This window comes from Tupaia chinensis, unplaced genomic scaffold (assembly GCF_000334495.1).
Source record: "Tupaia chinensis unplaced genomic scaffold, TupChi_1.0 Scaffold000658_1, whole genome shotgun sequence".
NCBI classification, from domain to species: Eukaryota; Metazoa; Chordata; class Mammalia; order Scandentia; family Tupaiidae; genus Tupaia; species Tupaia belangeri.
In genome coordinates, this window is record NW_006160179.1 from 1,088,788 (window position 1) to 1,099,644 (window position 10,857).

General features: G+C 39.3%; 1 pseudogene; it reads left to right on the forward strand.

Moving 5' to 3' along the window:
• Positions 1–8,594: 8,594 nt before the first annotated feature.
• LOC102480919 (RNA-binding protein EWS pseudogene) lies at positions 8,595–10,574 on the forward strand (annotated as a pseudogene).
• The last annotated feature ends 283 nt before the right edge of the window (positions 10,575–10,857 follow it).

The following is a 10,857-nucleotide window of genomic DNA, read 5'->3' on the forward strand; positions in this document are numbered from 1 at the left end:
GGGATCTTGGGCACACACTCACACATACCTGGCGTGATGTTTAAGCCAACAGATTCAGGACTTGAAATTTGGTTGACTACATGAGAGTCCAGCAACATAACCATTACACCATCTGCTGGTCCTGTTAGCAGGTTTTGAATTTTAACCATTCTTATAGATATATAATGGGATGTTATTGTTCCTTTAAGTTTATTTCATGACATAGGATGTGGAGTATCTTAATTTGCTTATTTGCCATTTGTGTATCTTGATGAAGTGTCTGTTCAGATTCTTTGCCCACTTTTTTGATCAGATTATTTGTACTTTTATTGATGAGTTTTTAAAAAAGCATTTATTCATTATTTTTAAATTATCCTCTTCTGTTGATTTACTTATTCTCCCTCTTTGAAAAATTTAAGTTCTTACTTCTCTTTCATATCACATTTCCTGTTGAAAATTTGAATGTAATACTTATCCTTTTTTCTCTATAGGCAAGGTGTTTTTCCCCCTCTGGTTTCCTTCTAGATGTTGTCTTTGTCTTTAGCTTTCCCCATTTTGAATATGATATACCAACGTTTAGAATTTAGAGTATTTATTCCTTTTCTGAGTTTCTGACTATGTGGTCTGGTGTTTCTCTATAGTTTTAGAAAATACTCAACAATTATTACTTGAAATATTTGTTCTGCCCTTTTCTACTTATTACTCTTCTGGGATTCTCATTTTTTATCTTTATGTACTTTTTGGATATTTTATTCCTTTTTCATTTCTATGTTTTCATTGCATTTCAGATTGGTAAATTATTATTTCAATATCTTCAAGCCTATTGCTTCTTTACTTGCATGTGTTCAATCCATCAGAAGCTTTCCTCATTTCTGTTACAGTGTTCTTGATTTCTAGCATTGCCTTTTTAAACATTTTGTGAGTCAAAACTATGACAAGTGGAAAAGGCGCTTCAACTGCTAATTCACAGTAGAGATTCTTCAGAATATGTCACTTTTGCACCATCATAAATTTGAAAAATCTTAAATTGAACTATTGTGAGTAGGGGACCATCAATATTCATGTGTTGAAACAGAAAACAGAACTGAACCATTGTTTCAAGCTTTGGAAAATAGAAATAGTGACATCTCCCACCCCAAGAAAGAGGAAGATATACTAGAGCATTTGGAGAGCATTTTCCTCCCCATCAAAGAACAGGCACACTTACTGTCCCAAATTGAAAGATAATGCTTCCCTCCAAAACAAAGAGCAGAAATATTTACTGCCCATTACTACAGATTGAATTTTTTCTATTCTCTGTGTTTTCTGTACTACAAACTACTGTGTTAAGAAGTCTTATGCTGTGAGAATTAGAACTCACAGAAGTGGTGTAAATATATTGATACTTCGTTCATTTTTAGTTTGCATGTAGTGTACACTCTTAGACCCATTCACAGTTCCTTACTTAAAACATACCTTCTAAATGTAAAGAAAGTTTTTTTCAGATAATTTCAAAGGATGGAGCAATAAATAAAATGTATATAATTAATAGTATTCATGTAGAAAAGTACTAATGCCTGTCACAGCACCAAAAGCACACACACACACACACACAAATACCATTTGAAAGAATCCATTCCTGAACAAATGATGTGATGGGTAATTTTATGTGCCAACTTTTGCCATGTTTTTGGATGAGATTAACATTTAAATTGGAGAACTTGGAGTAAACAGATTTCACTCCCTAATGTAGGTAGGCCTTTTCTCATCAGTTTAATGCCTGAAATAGGAGAAAAAAGGCTGGTCTCCTTAAGCAGAAGAAAATTTTCCAGCAGAGAGTTTTCACAATCCATCTGCATCATTGGCTCTCCTAGGCTAGGACTCTGTTTATGAGCCTTCAAACTTACATGAACCATAGATCTCAAAGGTGCAAGCACCCACTGCAGATTGTGGATTTGTGGATTTCATATTTATAATTACACAAGCATTTCTTTATAATAATCCCATATATATATATATATATATATATATATATATTTTAAGACAGAGTTTTTCGCTACAGGGCACGTGCGCTTACCAGACAGAGAGAGACATAGAGACAGAAAGCAAGAAATCACCCCCAGGGGGGATGGTCACGCCACAATCCCCATCCTGTGGTTCTATTTCTTTGCATAATCCTGACTAATGCAAATGTCTTTTTTTTTTTTTTGCATTTTTTTTGAGAGGTTTCCGCTATAGGGCGCATGCACTCACCAGACAGACAGAGAGAGACATAGAGATAGAAAGCGAGAAATCACCCCCCAGGGGGGATGACCACGCCACAATCCCTTCTCCTCCATTCTCCTCTCAGGATCTTGGGCACGCACGCATATGTGCCCGGCATGAGTTTTAAGCCACCGGGTCCGGGACACAAACCGCGGTCGACTACGTGGGAGTCCAGCGACATAGCCATTACGCTAACTGCTAGTTCCCACTAATGCAAATGTCTTTAAATGCATTATACTGTGAGACATAATAATTTTGGTGGGGAAAGAGAAAAAAGAACAATTCCGATTGCTTCTGTTCTTTCATAGAAGAACAAACAGTAAGGCAATATATTGAATTGTGGGAACCATGTAAGTGTGATTGAATTCTGGCAGAGTTCATGAGCCATATACTAATATGACCTCATGTATTGATAACCTAAAACAAGGCAGCTGACCTGTTTAATAAAACCCTTGTTTTCATCCTTTCATATGTTAAGTAAGTAGTTACTAAGGAGATTAATGGATACTTAAATCTTTTCCAGAAGATCAGAGTAAACTTGGAAAACCAAAAGAAGAAAATTAAAAGTTTTAACATTAAAAACTCAGTGAGTTTTTCATTATTTATTTTTTTCTCTATAGATTTCAAAGTGAAAAGATCTGCATAATTTGCATTTTTAATTGGTGATGTGGTTATGTTGGCATTAAGGATAGAAGCATATATCAGATGAGACAATTTTATTTACAGATCATCATATATACTCCAGAGACTCAACAGAAAGTATATAAAATTGTGAAGCAAAGTCAATATGCTTACTATTTTATAAAAGGATGCCAAAGAAAACTAACATTTCCTAGGAAAATACCATTAGAAAATTAATTGCCATGAGCATATTGATACCATGAAAGTGAAATAATTAGACAGAAATGGAATAAATTTCATTGAAGTTTTGCTTGTGAAAGGCCAATGTCCTATTTGGATTTAAAGAAATTCTTGATAGAATTATGAATTTTTCTCCCAACTTTTAGACTCTGAAATGTTTTGGATTGTTTTCCAACTGTCATGATTCAAATCAATGGCTTTATGGACACTTGATATAAAAACATAGGTGTTAAATTCTTATGTTAATAAAGCCATAATATTAACTAATTCCATCTTAAAGTCTGTCCTTTACATGCTTAACCATCTACATTTGTTGTAGAAGGCTTATGTTCCTTTTTTGAACAATGAGCAAAGATCAGGTAAGATAGTATATTTAGATCCTTTCTGAGAGTTGTCCAATTATCTTTTTTTTTTGTTTTGATATCATAGAGTTGGTCGATAATACAAAGCTGCCTTTTAAACTTACAGAAAACACATTTCTTTTTTTTTTTTTTTTGAAAGGTTTTTGCTATAGGGCCCATGAGCTCACCCAAAAGACAGAGAGAGAGAGAGGGAGACATAGAAAGCAAGAAATCACCCCCCAGGGGGGATGGCCACACCACAGTCCCTTCTCCTCCATTCTCCTCTTGGAATCTTGGGCATGCACACACAGGCGCCTGGAGTGAGTTTAAGCCACCGGGTCCGGGACTCAAACTACAATTGGCTACATGGGAGTTCAGCAACATAACCGTTATGCTAACTGCTGGTCCAAGAGAACATAATTTTATTACTGAGTTAGAGTTATCTTATTGGATATAATGATTTCACCAATATCTGAAATTCAAATAAAACTGCCAACAACTGGTATGGTTAATGATTTAAAGTTATGAGTAATAAGAATCTTCCCTGGGACCAGCAGTTGGCATAATGGCTATGTTGATGGACTCCCACGTAGTTGACCGCAGTTCGAGTCCCGGACCTGGTGGCCTAAACTCTGCCAGGTGCGTGTGCGTGTGTGCCCATGATCCTGAGAGGAGAATGGAGGAGAAGGGATTGCTGCGTGGCCATCCCCCCTAGGGGGTGATTTCTCACTTTCTCTCTCTCTGTCTCTGTCTGTCTTTCTGGCAAGTGCACGCGCCTTATAACTAAAACCTCTCAAAAAAAAAAAAGAATATTCCCACAAAAGTGATGCATTGACCAATATAATCAGAACATATAATATATCAGTATTGATATTTCAATTTCAGATATTGGTAAAATCATTTGATCCAATAAGATAACTCTAACTATCTACAACTGAACAGAAAAAGTCCACTCACTGCTGATAAGAATATATGATTTTTGAAATCATTAATTCACACTCTCAACAAATATTAACGAACATGTAATAGAACATTTACATTGCTATTTTCATCCCTCTTTACCATAGCCATTACATTAATTTCTATTTATTTTGATGAAATAAGTCCCATAAATTATTTCATATGAATTATATTTGTTACAAATACTTTAAAAACTTATCTTCTAGAAAATATATTTCTTGTCCCATTAAATGACAATTTGACTACATAAATATTTATGTTTGTTTAAGTTGTTCTTGTTTTAAGCCTTCCAAATTATTTCCGCATTGTGTTCTTATAAACAATGCTCAGTGCTATTGTTGCAAAGTCTGATATCAGACACATTATCCTTTCTTGGTAGGAAATCTACCCTTAATTTATTGTGTTTCATTTTACTCTGGACCCAGGCAATAGTGACACAGACAATAGACCACTACTGCAAGGCTGATCGTTGAGGTTCAGATTCTTGGTTGACCTCAAAACATGATTGCAGTACTTATGAGCCTGACCCAGTGGTAACATAGAGGAAGGGATTGTGACCAGATGGAATGTGGGGATCTAAAACATGCCACACAAAATATGCTGTTTTGGTATATTATTGAGACTATTTGTATCTATCCCTTCTCTCTCTCCCTGTGTTTCCCCTTAGAAATTGTCCATTCACTGACTCCAACCCTGATCCCTGGTGTACATTCTCAATTTTTGTTATTGTTGTTTTATTTGGAACAAAATCCAATCTCTCTGCTTTACCTGAAACTTTGTTATAATATTTCTTACCCATCACAATAATCCTGACTAAGTTTACCCTATTACTTTAAAAAAAGGTCACAATAAATTGTCTTTCCTTAGTGTATATATTTTCTTTCTTTTTCTCTCTCTCTCTTTTTTTGCCATGGTACATATGTGCTTGTCAGAGAGAAAGAGACAGAGTCAGAGAGACACAAAGAGAGGGAAAGTGATAAATCACCTCCCTACCCCTGCCCACCAAGGTAGAGGATAGTCATACCACAATACCTTTTCTTTCAGTCTCCTCTCAGGATTCTGGGCATGCACACACACACACACACACACACACACACACACACACACACTGGGTGTGATTTTCGCATTGCCAGATCCAGGACTCGAACCAAGGTCATACATGTGGCAATCTAGTGCCTTAAACATTTTGCCACCTGCTAGCTCCAAACAGTACATATTTTCTAATAGAATATTTTTGACCCAAAGCTTACATAAAATTATACTTACCCACAGTGGGACCAGCAGTTGGCATAATGGCTCTTTCTTAAAAGTTAAAACAAGTTACTTTTCTAATATAATTTGAAAACCATTAGAGTAACAGTGCCTCTAGCACTGAGGGCATGTAATTATTTGTTAACAACTCTATATATAGATGGTAACAAAATTAAAGGACTTATTCCTAACATGAAAGCACTCTGCATATATAGGTGTTTTGCTGGATTTAATTATGTTATCGGGACTTGTCCTTGAAGTAAACCCTTTCTGTAACCCTTTCTGCTCCTTTTGTCACCTTTAGTAAGACAGAATACTTGTCATTAAAATTAATTTCCCACCTTTTAAAGAACAAACTTCACCCTGATTCATATGATAAATGTTCTCCCTTATTTTTTGTAGGAATTATTATCTCCAGGTCCTAATTATTCTAGTAATCATCTCCATATGATTTTAAAAGCTTATTCCTGGGACCAGCAGTTAGTGTAATGGCTATGTCGCTGGACTCCCACGTATTCAACCGTGGTTTGCGTCCCGGAACCGGTGGCTTAAACTCACGCCGGGCACGTGTGCGTGCGTGCTCAAGATCCCAAGAGAAGAATGGAGGAGAAGGGATTGTGGCGTGGCCATCCCCCCTGGGGGGTGATTTCTCGTTTTCTGTCTCTCTGTCTCTCTCTGTCTGTCTGCCGAGTGCACGCGCCCTATAGCAAAAGCCTAAAAAAAAAAAAAAAAGTTTACTTCCTGAGAGAAAGGGAAGCATTTTCTTTTTTTCCCATTTAAAATGATGAGGAAATAGACTCCCACTAGTGTAATGAGGGACAGAAAAGTCCTTTATCCTAAATATCTATTATATGTCAATTAATTGGATCTTTTATATTTGTCACATCATTATTTATCAGAGTTTTTAATCACAATACTTTAAAAATGAAGATCTCCATCAAATAAATGTTGCGAGTTTTGCTCTTAAAAAGATAAAAACATTGCTTTTTTTCTCATTTCTCTATTTCTTGCCTATCAATTTTAATCAATACTGTATTTGGTGATATTTAATGATTAATCAATACTGACCAAGACTAAGTTAATTTTCCCTTCAATTTTTCTGAACTTTAAAAGTTACTCATGTAAGTTAGGGCCCTTCCATTTTCTTAGAAACCTTCTCTATTTAAATTCTTTCCTTGCTTCTTTGAGATGTAAATCTTCTACAATCCAAGAATATTTTTCTCAAAGACCTAGTAGCCATTTCTTTGAAATGCACTCATCAGGGAGAACAGGACCCTATGTCCTATTCTCTGTGGGAATATAGGAGCCTAACTTCACTAAGCACCAATTAGCAAAAGCTGATGACCTAATCACACTTAAATTCCCTATAATGACCCCAGGGAATTTCCACCAGCTCACACAGGTGCTAAAATTCTTCCAGTTTGTTTTAAGAGAACAGAGTTTAATCTATCTCCACCCTCTTCTCCAATTGCAATAGTTTTTTTTTTTCTTTTTTTTCTTTTTTTTTTTTTTTTTTCCAAATTTTTCCTTGTTGGTGATAATATGTGAATAGTGTAAATTATTCTTTGGCAAAGTTATTGTGTAAAGTCAGTCTATGTACCCATCCTTAAAAATGGACAGTTGGCAAACATAATTTTAAGACTAATCATATATATGTGACAAAAACCAACACTGGAAAATTTTTCGTCTTTGCGTTTAATGCCTCATCAAATATGAGATTTTGTTTTGTTTTGTTTTGTTTTTGGTGGTTTTAAGAACGTTTTTACTGCTCTACTTACTAAACTCTACTATATTAGGCTCTTGTCAATAATAGCTACTAATAAATTGTCATTTGATTTGTAAAATCTCTATTTGGATGGATGATAGCCATAGAGCTTTTAAAAAGCTCAAGAACAAATTATTTTCTGGAAAATCTAGTGAGTGTTAAGTGCAGTGAATATTTTTGGCAAACTTTTTTAAAAATGCACATTACATTATTAATTAAAATCTTTGGACTCTTCTCTTAGTAGATCCAGTGGAATACTCTCCTTATGAATTGTGAGAGACACAAAAAGACCAACAATTTTCCAGTATGACCTTGGCTTATCTTTGCCCCTTGCAGCTGCTCTCCTATGCCCATCTTGATAAACTGTAATTGCACAGATAATGGCAGGCAATCAGCAAGAGCTAGTCTTTCCTCTCCGTGAAATATGTGTAACGTCCTCCTCCCATTCCCACTGAAGTCCTAGAAACCATTCCATCCTCCTTTTCTAAATTAGAATGCGTTTTAGGTGACTTCTCATGGATTTTTAAATAAATGTAAATACTGATAGTGTTTTACTAGTTTTTCTTTCACAAAAAGTATCTCTACACATTAGGTCATTCTGTGACTTCAAGTTTATTTTACAATTTTTATAAGGTTAGGAAAGAGACCTTAGGGACCAGCAGATGACATATTGGTTACGTCGCTGGACTCCCACATAGTCAATCATGGTTCAAATCTCAGACCCAGTAGCTTAAAACTCATGCTGGGCACACATGTGTGCATGCCCAAAATCCAAGGAGGAGAATGGAGGAGAAGGGATGCAATGTGTCCATACCCCCTGGGAGGTGATTTTTCACTTTCTGTCGCTGTCTCTCTCTGTCTCTCTGGCTAGTGCACGTGTCTTATAGCAGAAATTTCTCACTCAAAAAAAGAAAACAACAACATTAACATATAAATGCTTTTACTTTTCCACACACAAGATAAAGAAAGGCAAAAGATATTACTCACACCTGACATTTCTTTTATTCTTAAGAGAGATTTTTGCTATAGTGCATGTGTACTCACCAGAGACAGTAACAGACAGAAAGCAAGAAATCACCCCTTCCCCAGGGGCCATGCTGCAATCCTGACATTTCTTTTCTTTTCTTTTTTTTTTTTTCCATTTCTTTCTTTATTTTTACATTTTCCACAAACATTTACTTCACATATCAAAAAAATTCACGGATTACAGTACCTACAGCCAAGCTGCAGCCCAGCAGGGCTACAGTGCTTACACCGCCTAGCCCACTCAAGGACATGCACAGTCCACCCAGGCTTATGGGCAGTAAAGCTATGGAACCTATGGACAGCCCACTGATGTCAGCTCTACCCAGGCTCGGACCACTGCAACTTACGGGCAGATCACCTATTCAAATTCTTATGGACAGCCTCCTACTGGTTATACTATTCCAACTGCCCCCCAGGCATACAGCCAGCCTGTCCAGGGGTATGGTACTGGTGTTTATGATACCACCACTGCTACAGTCACCAGCACCCAGGCCTCCTATGCAACTCAATCTGCGTATGGCACCCAGCCCGCATATGGCACCCAGCCTGCTTACCCAGCCTATGGGCAGCAGCCTGCAGCCATCGCACCTGCAAGACCACAGGATGGTAACAAGCCCGCGGAGACTAGTCAGCCTCAATCTAGCACAGGGGGTTACAACCAGCTCAACCTAGGATATGGACAGAGAAACTACAGTTATCCCCAGGTACCTGGGAGCTACCCCATGCAGCCAGTCACCGCACCTCCACCCTATCCTCCTACCAGCTACTCCTCTACACAGCTGACTAGTTATGATCAGAGCAGTTACTCTCAGCAGAACATCTATGGATAAACGAGCAGCTAGCAGAGTAGCTATGGTCAACAAAGCAGCTATGGGCAGCAGCCTCCCACTAGTTACCCCACTCGCCTACCACTGGATCCCACAGCCAGGCTCCAAGTCAATATAGCCAACAGAGCAGCAGCTACAGGCAGCAGAGTTCCTTCCGATAGGACCACCCCAGTAGCATGGGTGTTTACGGGCAGGAGTCGGGAGGATATTCCGGACCAGGAGCAAACCGGAGCATGAGTGGCCCTGATAACCGGGGCAGGGGAAGGGGGGGATTTGATCGTGGAGGCATGAGCAGAGGTGGGCAGGGAGGAAGACTCGGTGGAATGGGCGCTGGAGAACGAGGTGGCTTTAATAAGCCTGGTGGACCCATGGATGTAGGACCAGATCTTGATCTAGGCCCACCTATAGATCTGGATGAAGACTCTGACAACAGTGCAATTTATGTACAAGGATTAAATGACAATGTGACTCTAGATGATCTGGCAGACTTCTTTAAACAATGTGGGGTGATTAAGATGAACAAGAGAACTGGGCAGCCCATGATCCACATCTACGTGGACAAGGAGACAGGAAAGCCCAAAGGTGATGCCACAGTATCCTATGAAGACCCACCTGGTCAAGGCTGCTGCAGAGTGGTTTGATGGGAAAGATTTTCAAGGCAGCAAACTTAAAGTCTCTCTTGCCGGGAAGAAGTCTCCAATGAACAGCATGAGAGGTGGAATGCCACCCCGAGAGGGCAAAGGGATGCTGCCCCTGCTCCGTGGAGGTCCAGGGGGACCAGGAGGTCCTGGAGGCCCCTTGGGTCGCATGGGAGGCCGTGTAGGAGACAGAGGAGGCTTCCCTCCAAGAGGGCCCCCAGGTTCCCGAGGGAACCCCTCTGGACGAGGAAAGGTCCAGCATCGAGCCGGTGACTGGCAGTGTCCCAATCCGGGTTGTGGAAACCAGAACTTCACCTGGAGGACAGAATGCAATCAGTGTAAGGCTCCGAAGCCTGAAGGCTTCCTCCCGCCACCCTTCCCACCCCCGGGTGGAGATCGTGGCAGAGGCGGCCCTGGTGGCATGACGGGAGGAAGAGGTGGCCTCATGGACCGTGGAGGCCCCGGTGGAATGTTCAGAGGTAGCCGTGGTGGTGACAGAGGTGGCTTCCATGGTGGCCGGGGCATGGACCGAAGTGGCTTTGGTGGAGGAACACGCGGTGGCCCTGGTGGGGCCCCTGGACCTTTGATGGAGCAGATGGGAGGAAGACGAGGTGGACGTGGAGGACAGGGAAAAATGGATAAAGGCGAGCCCCGTCAGGGGTGCAAAGACCGACCCTACTAGGCGCAAAGATCCCGCAGAGCTGCATTGACTACTTGATTCATTTTTAAAACCAGAAAATGTTTTAAACTTATAATTCCATATTTATAATGTTGGCCACAACATTATGATTATTCCTTGTCTGTACTTTAGTATTTTTCACCATTTGTGAAGAAACATTAAAACAAGTTAAATGATAGTGTGCCGAGTTTTTTTTTCCTCCTTTTAAAGATGGTTGTTTAACGTTGTTTAACTAAGGCTTAACGGTGAGAACCCAAAACCTTGTGAGCATGCTCAGTATCATTGT